Source organism: Glycine max, chromosome 20 (assembly GCF_000004515.6).
Source record: "Glycine max cultivar Williams 82 chromosome 20, Glycine_max_v4.0, whole genome shotgun sequence".
In the NCBI taxonomy this organism is placed as follows: Eukaryota; Viridiplantae; Streptophyta; class Magnoliopsida; order Fabales; family Fabaceae; genus Glycine; species Glycine max.
In genome coordinates, this window is record NC_038256.2 from 13,682,233 (window position 1) to 13,694,792 (window position 12,560).

At 43.9% G+C, this 12,560-nt stretch overlaps 1 non-coding gene across 1 annotated transcript; it reads left to right on the plus strand.

The window, feature by feature from the left end:
- Positions 1-12,453: 12,453 nt before the first annotated feature.
- Positions 12,454-12,560, plus strand: LOC113000881 (small nucleolar RNA R71). The gene has a single exon (XR_003266201.1). It is a non-coding gene; the product is annotated as a small nucleolar RNA R71 (small nucleolar RNA).

Below are 12,560 nucleotides of genomic sequence, written 5' to 3' on the forward strand. Positions count from 1 at the left end.
TTGGATTAACAATGCACCCTTAACATGAATTACTCAAAAGACAAATCAAAATAAACTTGGATTAACAATGCACCCTTAAACATGAATTACTCAAAAGACAATTCAAAATAAACTTCTTTAAAGCAAAAGATAAATAGCAATAAATAAAAGAAGTTTAAAGGAAGAGAGGAATGCAAACTTGATTTATACTGGTTCGGCCACTTCCCGCGCCTACGTCCAGTCCTCAAGCAACCCACTTGAGATTTTCCACTCTCTCTGTAAAACTCCTTTTACAAAGTCTGAACCACACAGGGACAACCCTTCCCTTGTGTTCAGGAATCCTCTACAACAAGAGACCCACGATCTCTTAATCCCTTTTCAGAAATAAGAAGAAGAAATCTCTCTTAAAAGAGATAGATTGTACAATGAAGATCAATCAAAATTCCTTATTGAATATGCCAGTGGTTGACCAAGGAATCTTTTTGAGAGGATAAAACTTTTGGGCAATGAAAACTCTCTTTAAATTCGTGTTTTCAAGTCACCTTTGATGGCCATTCATAAACCATTTGAATAGATGTGACTCTTGGAAATTATTTTCTGAAAATCTCCTCTGGTAATCGATTACAAGACTTGTGTAATCGATCACAGGCTTTAAAATTTGAATAAACTGCTGGTAATCAATTACCATCCATGTGTAATCGATTACACATTATAAATTTTGAATTCAATTTCTAGTGACTGGTATAAACATTTTCAGCTGCTGGTAATTGATTACCAGAGAGTAAATCTCAATTTAAAATGATTTAGATAGAATTCTTTGGCCAAACCTTTTGCTTTTTCAATTTGGAAACTTCTTCCTAAGATTCTAGAAATCAACTTGATCATATATCTTGATTTTCTTGGATTCTTGGATTCTTGTCTTGAATAAAACTTGGAAGCACTTGATCCTTTGGCATCATCAAAGCATCTTGCTTCTACATAGGAGTCATTTGACTTAATCCATCAAAAAATCCTTCAACTATTTCTCGTCCTTGGAAAAATTCTTTTTGCAAGAATCAACTGCTTCTTTCATTCTTCCTCACTACGAGGCTATGAAAACAAGACAACGATGGTTACCTCATAGCCCTACACTGGGGCAATGAAAGGCACCATGCATAAACCTCAAGCGAACCTAAGGGCAGATTAGAAGTTCTCACCCAATAGGTTCCCTCCTACAAGGTCATGACGAAAGACAACGATTGGTACCTCAAAGCCTTACACTGGGGCAATGAGGGGCATCGTGCATGAGCCTCAAGTGAACCTAGGGGCAGATTAGAAGTTCTCACCCAATAGGTTCCCTCCTACAAGGTCATGATGAAAGACAATGAATTGTACCTCAAAGCCTTACATTGGGGCAATGAGGGGCACCGTGCATAAGCCTCAAGTGAACATAGGGGCCGATCAAAAGTTCTCACCCATCGATGTTTTCAACAAAAAAAAGGGGGACAAACCCTAGGATTTCAATGGATTGATTAAACATCAAACGACCCCATTGCCGTCACTCCAAAATGGTCAAATGACTAAATCAAACAGAACACACACTCTGAGGGAGTTCTTGGAGAGATTTGCAAAAGATAGGATAAGGTTGCATGGACTATCACCTCTTTCAAAAGGACAGTCAATTTGTGTTTTCCAAAAAAAATCAAATCAAAATCAAAATCACAAAATAGGGAAAGAATGTCATGAACATTGTACAACTTTCCATTACATTGCATTGTTTCATATGAAGTCCGCATTTACCAAATTTCACGACAAAGGTTGCATGCATCTGCATCCCTAAAAATCATGTTAACTGCATAGATTTCCTACATCTAATGTCCAAATCTTGTGGATTTGGGATGACCGGCCCTCTCGATGAGTCGATTTCTTGCTTTCTCATAAGGGTGGACCCTTGGGTACTTGTACCTATCGCCTCTAGAGGACTACATGTCCTCGCCTTGAGAGGGCTACACGTCCTCACCTTGGGTACTAGTTACCCTCACCGTTGAGAGGACTACATGTCCTCGCCTTGAGAGGACTACACGTCCTCACCATCAGAGGGTTGCACGCCCTCACCTCCAGAGGACTACATGTCCTCGCCTTGAGAGGGCTACACGTCCTCACCTTGGGTACTAGTTACCCTCACCGTCAGAGGGCTACATGCCCTCACCTTGAAAGGACTACACGTCCTTGCCAGCAGAGGGCTGCACGCCCTCACCTCCAGAGGACTACACCTCCTCGCCTTGAGAGGGCTGCACGCCCTCACCTTTAGAGGGCTACGTGTCCTCATTTTCAGTGTGCTCGACATCCACACCTTAAAAGAATTTAAGGTCCTCTGCCCTTAAATGCTTAACCGAGACTTGCACTTCCGGTTAAGGGGCCAGTAGTTTCCTTTTAACGGTTCCTGGGCCACCCCCTGATATTGGAGGAGGGCCAACTGTGCGAGCACAACCAGAGAGGGAGGCTATCACACAGTTACTATGCATACCAGGGCAAGATTTCACCCGTGCCGCTGCAAAGAGACGAGTGCGGATCATGCGCACCAACATGACCACTCTTACACAGATATAGATGACATTGCTACTTAGCAACATTCTGTCCAGCGACCGCAACGCCAATCTCCCCCTGCAAAAGTATCAGTTGGTCTGTGTCGTCCCGACATGGGTAAGTATGCATATAGTTCAACTGATTTCTGATACCATCTATTGTTTGCAGGGATCGCACCCACAAGACACCCAGTGGACCCGGAAAAGTCCAACAGGGCCCTGGGGTTTCCAGCTCTGGTTACGGGCCTCTATCAATCCTACAGGGTGCCCGTACCCCCCCGGCAAGGTTATGTCATCATAGGTAAGTATGCACATCGCTCAACTGATTTCTGATTTCATCAATTGTTTGCAGGGATCGCACCTGCAAGACACCCAGTGGACCCGAAGAAGTCCAACAGGGTCTTGGAGTTGTCAAGCTCTAATTACGGGTCTCTGTCAGTTCTACAGAGTACCTGTAACCTCCAGCAAGGGCATTAGGCCCCCTACTGATCGAGCTTTCATCAAGAAGTACTGCGTCCCTAGGCAGGCGCAGGGCGAAACACCACAGCAGCATTGGGATGGTCGGTAGCGGGCAATAGACACACCACCACCACCTCTAGAGTTCACCTCTGCTCATCCACAAAAAGGTTTGAGTATTGCCTACACCACATGGCCGACCAATAGGCGACCAAGTCCAAAGCCAAAGGAAATGGCCCCGAGGAAGCTTGCCTCAAAGAGGTCCAGGAAGGACAAGGCAGCCGAAGGAGCTAGTTCCGCTCCGGAGTATGATAGTCACCGCTTTAGGAGTGCTGTACACCAGCAGCGCTTCGAGGCCATCAAGGGATGGTCGTTTCTCCGGGAGCGACGCGTCCAGCTCAGGGACGACGAGTATACTGATTTCCAGGAGGAAATAGGGCGCCGGCGGTGGGCATCACTGGTTACTCCCATGGCCAAGTTTGATCCAGAAATAGTCCTTGAGTTTTATGCCAATGCTTGGCCAACAGAGGAGGGCGTGCGTGACATGAGATCCTGGGTAAGGGGTCAGTGGATCCCGTTTGATGCCGACGCTATCGGCCAACTCTTAGGATATCCGTTGGTGTTGGAAGAGGGCCAGGAATGTGAGTATGACCAGAGGAGGAACCGGTCTGACGGGTTCGATGAGGAGGCCATCGCCCAGCTGCTATGTATACCGGGACAGGATTTTGCCCGGACTGCTGCAGGGAGGCGAGTGCGAATCATGCGCACCAACATGACCACCCTGACCCAGATATGGATGACATTGCTCCTCAGCAACATCCTGCCCACCGATCATAATTCCGACCTCCCCATGCCGAAGTGCCAGCTGGTGTACGCCATCCTGACACGGATGAGCATCCATGTGGCTCAGTTGATCGCTGATGCCATCTATATTTTTGCAGGTATGGCGCCCACTAGGCACCCTTTGGACCCAGATAAGTCCAACAGGGCCCTGGGATTCCCCGCACTGATCACAGGACTCTGCCAGTCGTTCGGAGTCCCCGTTGCACCTACCAAGGTGATTCGGCCGCCCATCACCCGGGCTTTTATTGAGAAGTACTGTACCCAGAGACAGGCTCAGGGGGATGCTCCACAGGCCGCGGGCGCGCCACCACCACCTCATCAGGCTGGCCAGGCTGGGGCATTTGACATGGAGCAATATTTACGGCATTTGGTTCGCCAGCAGGCGGCCAACCACCGAGCACATGTACAGACCCATGATTGTCTGTACCAGATGAGCCTTAGCATGCAGAGCCAGGGCTTCGCTTCTTTTTCATGCCCTACTCCAGACCAGTTCAGGGCAGAGGTTGCATGGCCCGGAGATTGGCCCGAGGCCCAAGCAGGAGAGGCACCCCCAGAAGCTCCCGGCGATGGAGAAGAAGCCCACGAGGATGAGGAGATGGCCGATTTGCTTGACTTCTTGGGAGGGAGTGGAGATACGTGACTGGGAGATCCCCAGATTCATGTTTTCTTTCATATTTCTTTTGTCATTTTTATTCTATGTTATTGTTTTGACTTGAGAGACTAATGTTTGTTTTTGTTGTTTCGATTGTCATTTGTACAGCGCATACATTTTTGTTTAGATTGTTGCGTTAGTATTTATATATCATTACTATCGATGATGTTTGAAATTCTGGAACCGTGTAGAGTTCTTCGTTTAGGAACATCATCCAAAAGTATATATGTAAAATAAACAAAAAAAATCATGATAAAAATAAAAATAGAAAAGAAAAGAAAATGAAATGGAAAAGAGAACAAAAGGGAAAGAAGAGAGCAAGTAAAAAAAAAAAAAGAAGAGGGCAAGTAAAGAAAAAGAGAGCAAATAAGAAAAAAGAAGAGGGCAAGTAAAGAAAAAGAGAGCAAATAAGAAAAAAGAAGAAGGCAAGTAAGGAAAAAGGTGGAAAAAGAGAAAATAAGTTGTCTAGCTAAAAACCGACATGCTTTTGAAAAGAGATGATTTCCAACTCTTCTTCGAAAAAAAAATTCATTGATCATAACCGATTTTTGAAGAGAAAAAAACGTGTCTACACCTGAAGGGTGAATGCTGTGAAATTTCCCCGGACGCCCGAAATGGACCCGGATGAATGCACAAATTGATAAAAGAACATATTTTGGAAACATTGGGTTGATTTAAAATAGAGGAAATGAATCCTGAGCCCTAGCATCACATGACCATAAAAGTTTGACACTTGAGTGTCCACATAGGTGCATGCGTGGCCAGTTTTGCATAAAATTTCCAAATCATCATTTTTGCATTTGTGTCATGGAAATAGTGCGGGGCATCCCTTTTATCCTTGAACCAAACCAAACCCCGACATGTATCATGTCTAGCCATTCTACAAACCTTGAGCCAAAATCCTGACTCACCATAAACCTTGACCTAGGGTGAGAATGTCAATCCTTACCCTCGGAAGCAAAAAAGAAAAGAAGGAAAATTTCCAATCAAAGAGAAAGCAAAAAAAGAAAAGAAAGGAAATTCCCAATCAAAGAGTGGGAGAAAGCAAAAAGAAAAGAAAGAAAATTCCCAATCAAAGAATGGGAGAAAGTAAAAAAAAAAAAAAGAAGAAGAAGGAGGAAAGAAAGCCCCTGATCGGGGATCTAAGGAAAAACAGAAGGAATATGCAGAGAGGTCTTTGGACCGGACAATATCTGAACAATACAGAATTGTCACCAAATGAACGAAAAAAGAAGGAAAGGGAACCACAACCTAAAATAGTCTTCTCCCTTTGATTACCAACCAAAATCCCGTGCGCTAGCGACTTTTTTTTTCGCCCCGCACTAAACAAAAACAGAAAAAGAAAAAAGCCAGAAAAATCAAAAGCCAAAAACACACAAAAGCCGAAAGAAGAAACCACCAAAAGAACCCATTCCCAAGGGAAGCCCTATTGATCCATGATCACGCGTGTAATTTTTGATTTGATAGGAAATAATTTGCAAAGTCAAGTCATGACATATCTATGGTTCGGAATTAGGATGAAACACTTACCTGTGCGAGATTGATACACTTTGAGTGGATTTCTTCTATTTTTGTCGAACCCAGTGTTTCCTCTAAATGATCATTTAGAAACGAAATGCTAACATCCAAAATCTCATTTATGGTTATGGGAGATTTCATCAGCAGACTCTCCTTCCCCGGTAGACGTATTGTTTTTCACTCAAAAAAGCATATGCTGCTCTAAATCAGTTGGAATATTTGTCTCCTTGCTAAAGCATGTTTGCATTTTAGTGGAGAAAACACCGAGACTTTTTCAAATCTCACAAGTTATCCAGAACTACGTAGGTCTGAGTTCCTCATTGGAGGATACATAGGAGCAAGAGCCTCGCTTTTGTCGACCACACCGCCTTTTGTTGCCATGACTCAAGAGCTGGTAGCCCGCGGAGACACCTTACGGTTATCCGCACCTCGTCATTCAGTGACCCCAAGTGTGATTCACGAGCAGAGACCAAGTTTGGTCATTCTGCACCCTTGTATCATCCAGAGGCGGCGGGCCCGATGATACGCGGAGATACCTTACGGTTATCCGCACCCTTTTGTCATCCAGAGGCGGCGGGCCCGATGACAAGCAGAGACCAAGTTTGGTCATTCTGCACCCTTGTATCATCCAGAGGCGGCGGGCCCGATGATACGCGGAGATACCTTACGGTTATCCGCACCCTTTTGTCATCCAGAGGCGGCGGGCCCGATGACAAGCAGAGACCAAGTTTGGTCATTCTGCACCCTTGTATCATCTAGAGGCGACGGGCCCGATGATACGCGGAGATACCTTACGGTTATCCGCACCCTTTTGTCATCCAGAGGCGGCGGGCCCGATGACAAGCAGAGACCAAATTTGGTCATTCTGCACCCTTGTATCATCCAGAGGCGGCGGGCCCGATGATACGCGGAAATACCCGAGTGGTTATCCGTATAAACATTCTTTTGCTATCTGTAAGACAGAACGCTTGATAGCATGCAGAGGCTGACATAGTCTTCTGCACCTTTTGTTCCTCCGGGAACAACAAGTCATTTACATGCGGAAATTTCATGGTCACCCGCGACTCTCGTCAACCGAGAGGAGCGAAATTAGTGTCATACACTAATTTTCATCCGGGTACCTTTGCTTGATGACATGCGACCTTTCTTTGGTCCTTGTGAGGTGCTTGGCACCCATCATTAGGCAATTTGTGAAAATCCGGGAACAACAAGTCATTTGCATGTGGAGATTTTATGGTCACCCGCGACTCTCGTCAACCGAGAGGAGCGAAATTAGTTTCATACACTAATTTTCGTCCGGGGACCTTTGCTTGATGACATGCGACCTTTCTTTGGTCCTTGTGAGGTGCTTGGCACCCATCATTAGGCAATTTGTGAAATTCCGGGAGCAACAAGTCATTTGCATGTGGAGATTTTATGGTCACCCGCGACTCTCGTCAAATCGAGAGGAACGAAATTAGTGTCTTATCTTTACTTTCCTTTTATCTCCAATAAAAGACAAGTAAAGAGGGGCAACTGTCATACCCTAATTTCGTCCGGGGACCTTTGCTTGATGACATGCGACCTTTCTTTGGTCCTTGTGAGGTGCTTGGTACCCATCATTAGGCAATTTGTGAAATTCCAGGACATGCCGAAAAACCAAAAAAATATTGATGCACAATTCGTAAGTTTCCGTGACACACCGGAAATCAAATGGAAGCATCGTTGCATAATTAAGTGAGGTTCTGTAACATTCCGTAAGTCAAAAAGGGGATGATTATGTAATCCGCAAGGTTCCGTAACATTACGGAAAGAAAACGAGTATCGTTACAAAATTCGTAAGTTTCCGTAAATTTACAAAAAAAGAATCACCAAAAAAAGCAGAGGGGGGTGTACTTAGTAAAAATGGGGGTGCAAATAGCACCCAGGCCCACTTGGGCCCTCCAGAATATTCCTCCAGAAGGCTGTTGCTTCTGGAGGAAGCAACCTGGCTCGCCTGGGCGAGCTGGGCGGCAACCACCTCCCCTATTTTGCTATAAATAGGGGAGGAAGTGAAGAAGAAAAGGGTTCAGCCCCTTTGGCACTTCTCTCTCTTTCGAATTTGCTTGGAAAAATCGTTTCCGTGAAGAAAATCTAAGCCGAGGCGCTTCCGAAACGTTTCCGTAACGTTTTCCGTGAAGAATTTCGCAAAGGTTTCAACCGTTCTTCGACGTTCTTCATTCGTTCTTCATCGTTCTTCGATCTTCAACGGGTAAGTACCTCGAACCAAGCTTTTCGATTCATTCTATGTACCCGTAGTGGTCCACATTGTGTTTCGTGCATTTTTATTCTCGTTTTGTTTACTTTTTATACCCCCTGTTGACGTGCTTAAGCCATTTTACTTAAGTCATTTCTCGCTTAACTTAAAAATAAAATAAATTTCCACCGAACGTTTGAATTGTATTATCCATTAACTTCGGTTAAAATAAATTCCGACCGTTCGGTCGTGCCGTAACCACGTTGGAAATCAAAAAGAGGTAAAAAATAATATAATAATCAAAAAGACATCTTTTAGTAAAATAAAGCGGAAAATCAATCGGACGCTTTCTCTTTGGGATTTCTCATTCTTAATCGAATTGATTAATAACTAAAGTGAAACTAAAGGCTAAAATCAATTCGCCTAGTCAAGCTCGTCCATAAAAATAGGCTTTTGAAGTTTGTCATTTCATTTTCTCACTAAGTAAAATGGATCATTTTTAAGGTCCAACGCCTTAAAATGATCACCTCTTAAAGTAAAAAAGAATCACTTGATAAAAAAGAACTACGTAGGTCTGATTTTCTCATCCCAAATTGAGGAATACGTAGGAGCAAAGGGAAACACCCTTGTCGACCACAAAAAGAGAAAATATAAAAAGGGTATAAAGGATATAGAGACATAAAAAGGGAACATAAAAAATTAAAGTCATGTTTGCACATTCGATTAAAGGCTGCCGTCCCTTGGGGCGGACGTGTGGGGTGCTAATACCTTCCCCGTGCGTAAATACAGCTCCCGAACCTTTCACTTAAAAGTTCGTAGATCGCGTCTTTTCCGGTTTTTCCGACATTTTCCTCAAATAAACGTTGGTGGCGACTCCGCGCGTATTCCTTTCGTGGAACACGCATCCCGCGAGTCACGCGTCGCCCTCCCGCCGAAGGGTAGGTTGCGACAATCACCCTGGGCAATTTATCAATTTTCTGAGCAAGGACAGCCCCCAATGCATAATTTGATGCATCACACATAAGCTCAAAAGGGGCTGTCCAATCGGGTGCCTGGATGATGGGGGTGGTAGTCAACGCTCTTTTGAGGCAATCAAAAGCCTCTTTGCATCTGTCATTAAAGTCAAACTCCACCTCCTTTTGCAACAAGTTGGACAGTGGAAGGGCTACTTTGCTAAAATCCCTTATAAAGCGCCTGTAGAATCCTCCATGACCAAGAAAAGATCGCACCTCTCGCACACAAGAGGGGTAAGGCAATTGTGAAATAACAGAAATTTTTGCAGGATCTACTTCAATACCCTTATTGGAAATAATGTGGCCTAAAACTATACCTTGCTCAACCATAAAATGACATTTTTCAAAATTTAGAACGAGGTTAGTTTCAATGCATCTATTCAAAACTTTTTCCAAACTATTCAAACAACCATCAAAAGAGGATCCATATACAGTGAAATCATCCATAAACACCTCTATGCAATTTTCTAAAAAATCACTGAAAATACTAATCATGCACCGCTGGAAGGTACCAGGGGCATTGCACAGGCCGAAAGGCATCCTCCTGTAGGCAAAAGTGCCGAAGGGGCAGGTGAATGTGGTCTTTTCCTGATCCTCAGGAGCAATAGTAATTTGCATATAACCAGAAAAACCATCAAGGAAACAGTAGTGGGATTTACCTGCCAGGCGTTCAAGCATCTGGTCAATGAATGGCAGGGGAAAATGGTCCTTTTTGGTAACCTGGTTCAGCCTCCTATAGTCAATGCAGACTCTCCAACTGTTCTGCACCCGAGTAGGAATCAGCTCCTCCTTCTCATTTCTGATCACTGTGAGGCCAGTCTTTTTCGGGACTACCTGGACGGGACTCACCCATTGGCTGTCGGAGATAGGATAAATGATTCCAGCTTGCAAAAGCTTGGTTATCTCCTTCTTCACTACATCAAGAATCACCGGGTTGAGTCTTCTCTGTGGCTGTCTTACTAGTTTAGCTCCATCCTCTAAATTTATTCGATGCATACATGTGGATGGGCTAATACCAGGAATGTCCGCCAGGGTCCAGCCTATAGCCTTCTTATGCTTCTTGAGAACTGACAACAACTTCTTCTCTTGCTCATCAGCAAGGGAGGCAGATATAATCACTGGAAAACTCTTGCTATCATCCAAGTAAGCGTATTTTAAATTTGATGGCAGAGGCTTCAATTCTGATGTGGTTGGCTGGACAGTGGTAGAAGGAGATGGTTTCTCAGCCTTTACCTGTCGGAGATAGGATAAATGATTCCAGCTTGCAAAAGCTTGGTTATCTCCTTCTTCACTACATCAAGAATCACCGGAAACACCACCACCAGACATGCAATCAATATCACTCTCAGATTCACTCTCAGCATCAAATTCAGACATATGATCAAGTACAATTTCAGACTCAATGCATGAAGAGTGAGAGGCATGCAGATTAGAATAAAGATCAGTCATGTATTCATCAACAACATGGTCAATTATTTCAGCACGAAATACAGAAAGATCTTCATATGGGTATTTCATAGCATCCAGAATATTAAAATGAACAGTTATGTCACCAAATTCCATAGACAATGTGCCTGCATAAACATCTATCTTAGTTCTAGCAGTTTTCATAAAGGGTCTGCCTAGAATGATGGGAACTGATCCTTGAGAAAATCCATCTTCCATATTCAAGATATAAAAATCAACAGGGAAAATCAGTTCACCAACTCTAACTAAGACATCTTCTATGAAACCAATAGGATAGGCAACACTTCTATTAGCTAAATGAATTACCACATCAGTTGACTACAAGGGACCTAGAGATAGAGAATTAAAAATCGACAGAGGCATAACACTAACAGAGGCTCCTAAATCTAGCATGGCATTGTCAAACTTACTATTCCCTATAATACAAGGTATGCTGAATGTACCTGGATCTTTGCATTTTTCAGGAATTTGAGGAACAGATTACCAATCAATGCGGAGACATTTCTGCCCATGCTAATTCATTCACTTCCTTTAAGCTTCCGCTTATTAGTGCACAGCTCCTTCAAGAATTTGGCATATCTTGGAATTTGCTTTATTGCATCCAACAGAGGTATGTTTACCTCTACTTTTCTAAACGTTTCCAAGATCTCTTTCTCTGCCTCTTCCATTTTTTTGTTGGAAACTGCTCTTGGAGGGAATGGAAGAGGGGGAATGTACTGCTTCTGCAAATCAGAATTACATGTGGAAGAAGATTCACCTGCACAGAAATTGTTAGGTAAATTTTTGTCATCACCTTTTTCTGGAGTAGAGCGAAGTTTGGCAGGTTCATTTGCAGATGAGGAAGGTGCTACGGGTTGAGGTCCTTGACACTGCTTTCCCGACCTCAATGAAATGGCACTGACATTTTTGGGATTTTGGACAGCTTGAGAAGGCAGCTTGTCAGAATTTTGGGACTGTTGTTGATTCAATTGGGTAGCCAATTGTCCCATCTGATTGGTTAAGCTCTGAATGGAGGCTCTGGTCTCTTGCTGAAACTGCATGTTCTGCATAGTCATTTGCCTCACAAGTTCTTCGAGGGAAGGTTGTGGAGGGGCCTCAACTGTTGGCTGTTTCTGGGGTTGTTGCTGTTGTTGGATTGGTGGAGGAATGTATGGTCTGCTTGGGCCAACAGCATTTTCGAAGGAAGGAGCAGGCTGCTGTTGTTGTTGCTGAGGGCTGGACCATCTGAGGTTAGGGTGATTCCTCCATACAGGGTTATATCTGTTGCTGGAGAGGTCATAATTGTTCTGCTGTGGTTGATTTTGCTGCTGAGGTTGAGGAGTTCTATTGTAAATATTAGCAGCATAAGCTTTCGGCTGCTCAATTGCTCCAGGTTGCTGCATGGAAGGGCAAAGGTCTGTATGGTGGTCAGCAGAGGAGCACAAACCACAAACCCTTGTGACAAGTACAGATTTCTGATTCAAGGCCAGCTGGGTTACCAGGTTAACCAATGCATCCAGTTTGCCTTCAAGCTTCTTAGTTTCAGATGATGCAGATGGGTTTGTAGCTACCTCATGCACTCCTCTAATGACTATGGCATCATTTATGGCGCTAAACTGCTGGGAGTTGGAAGCCATCTTCTCAATTAAATTTTTGGCTTCAGTAGGAGTCATGTCTCCAAGGACTCCACCACTGGCAGCATCTATCATACTTCTCTCCATATTACTGAGTCCTTCATAAAAATATTGGAGAAGAAGCTATTCTGAAATCTGATGGTGGGGGCAACTGGCACATAGTTTCTTAAATCTCTCCCAGTACTCATATAGGCTCTCTCCACTGAGTTGTCTAATACCTGAGATATCCTTCCTGATGGT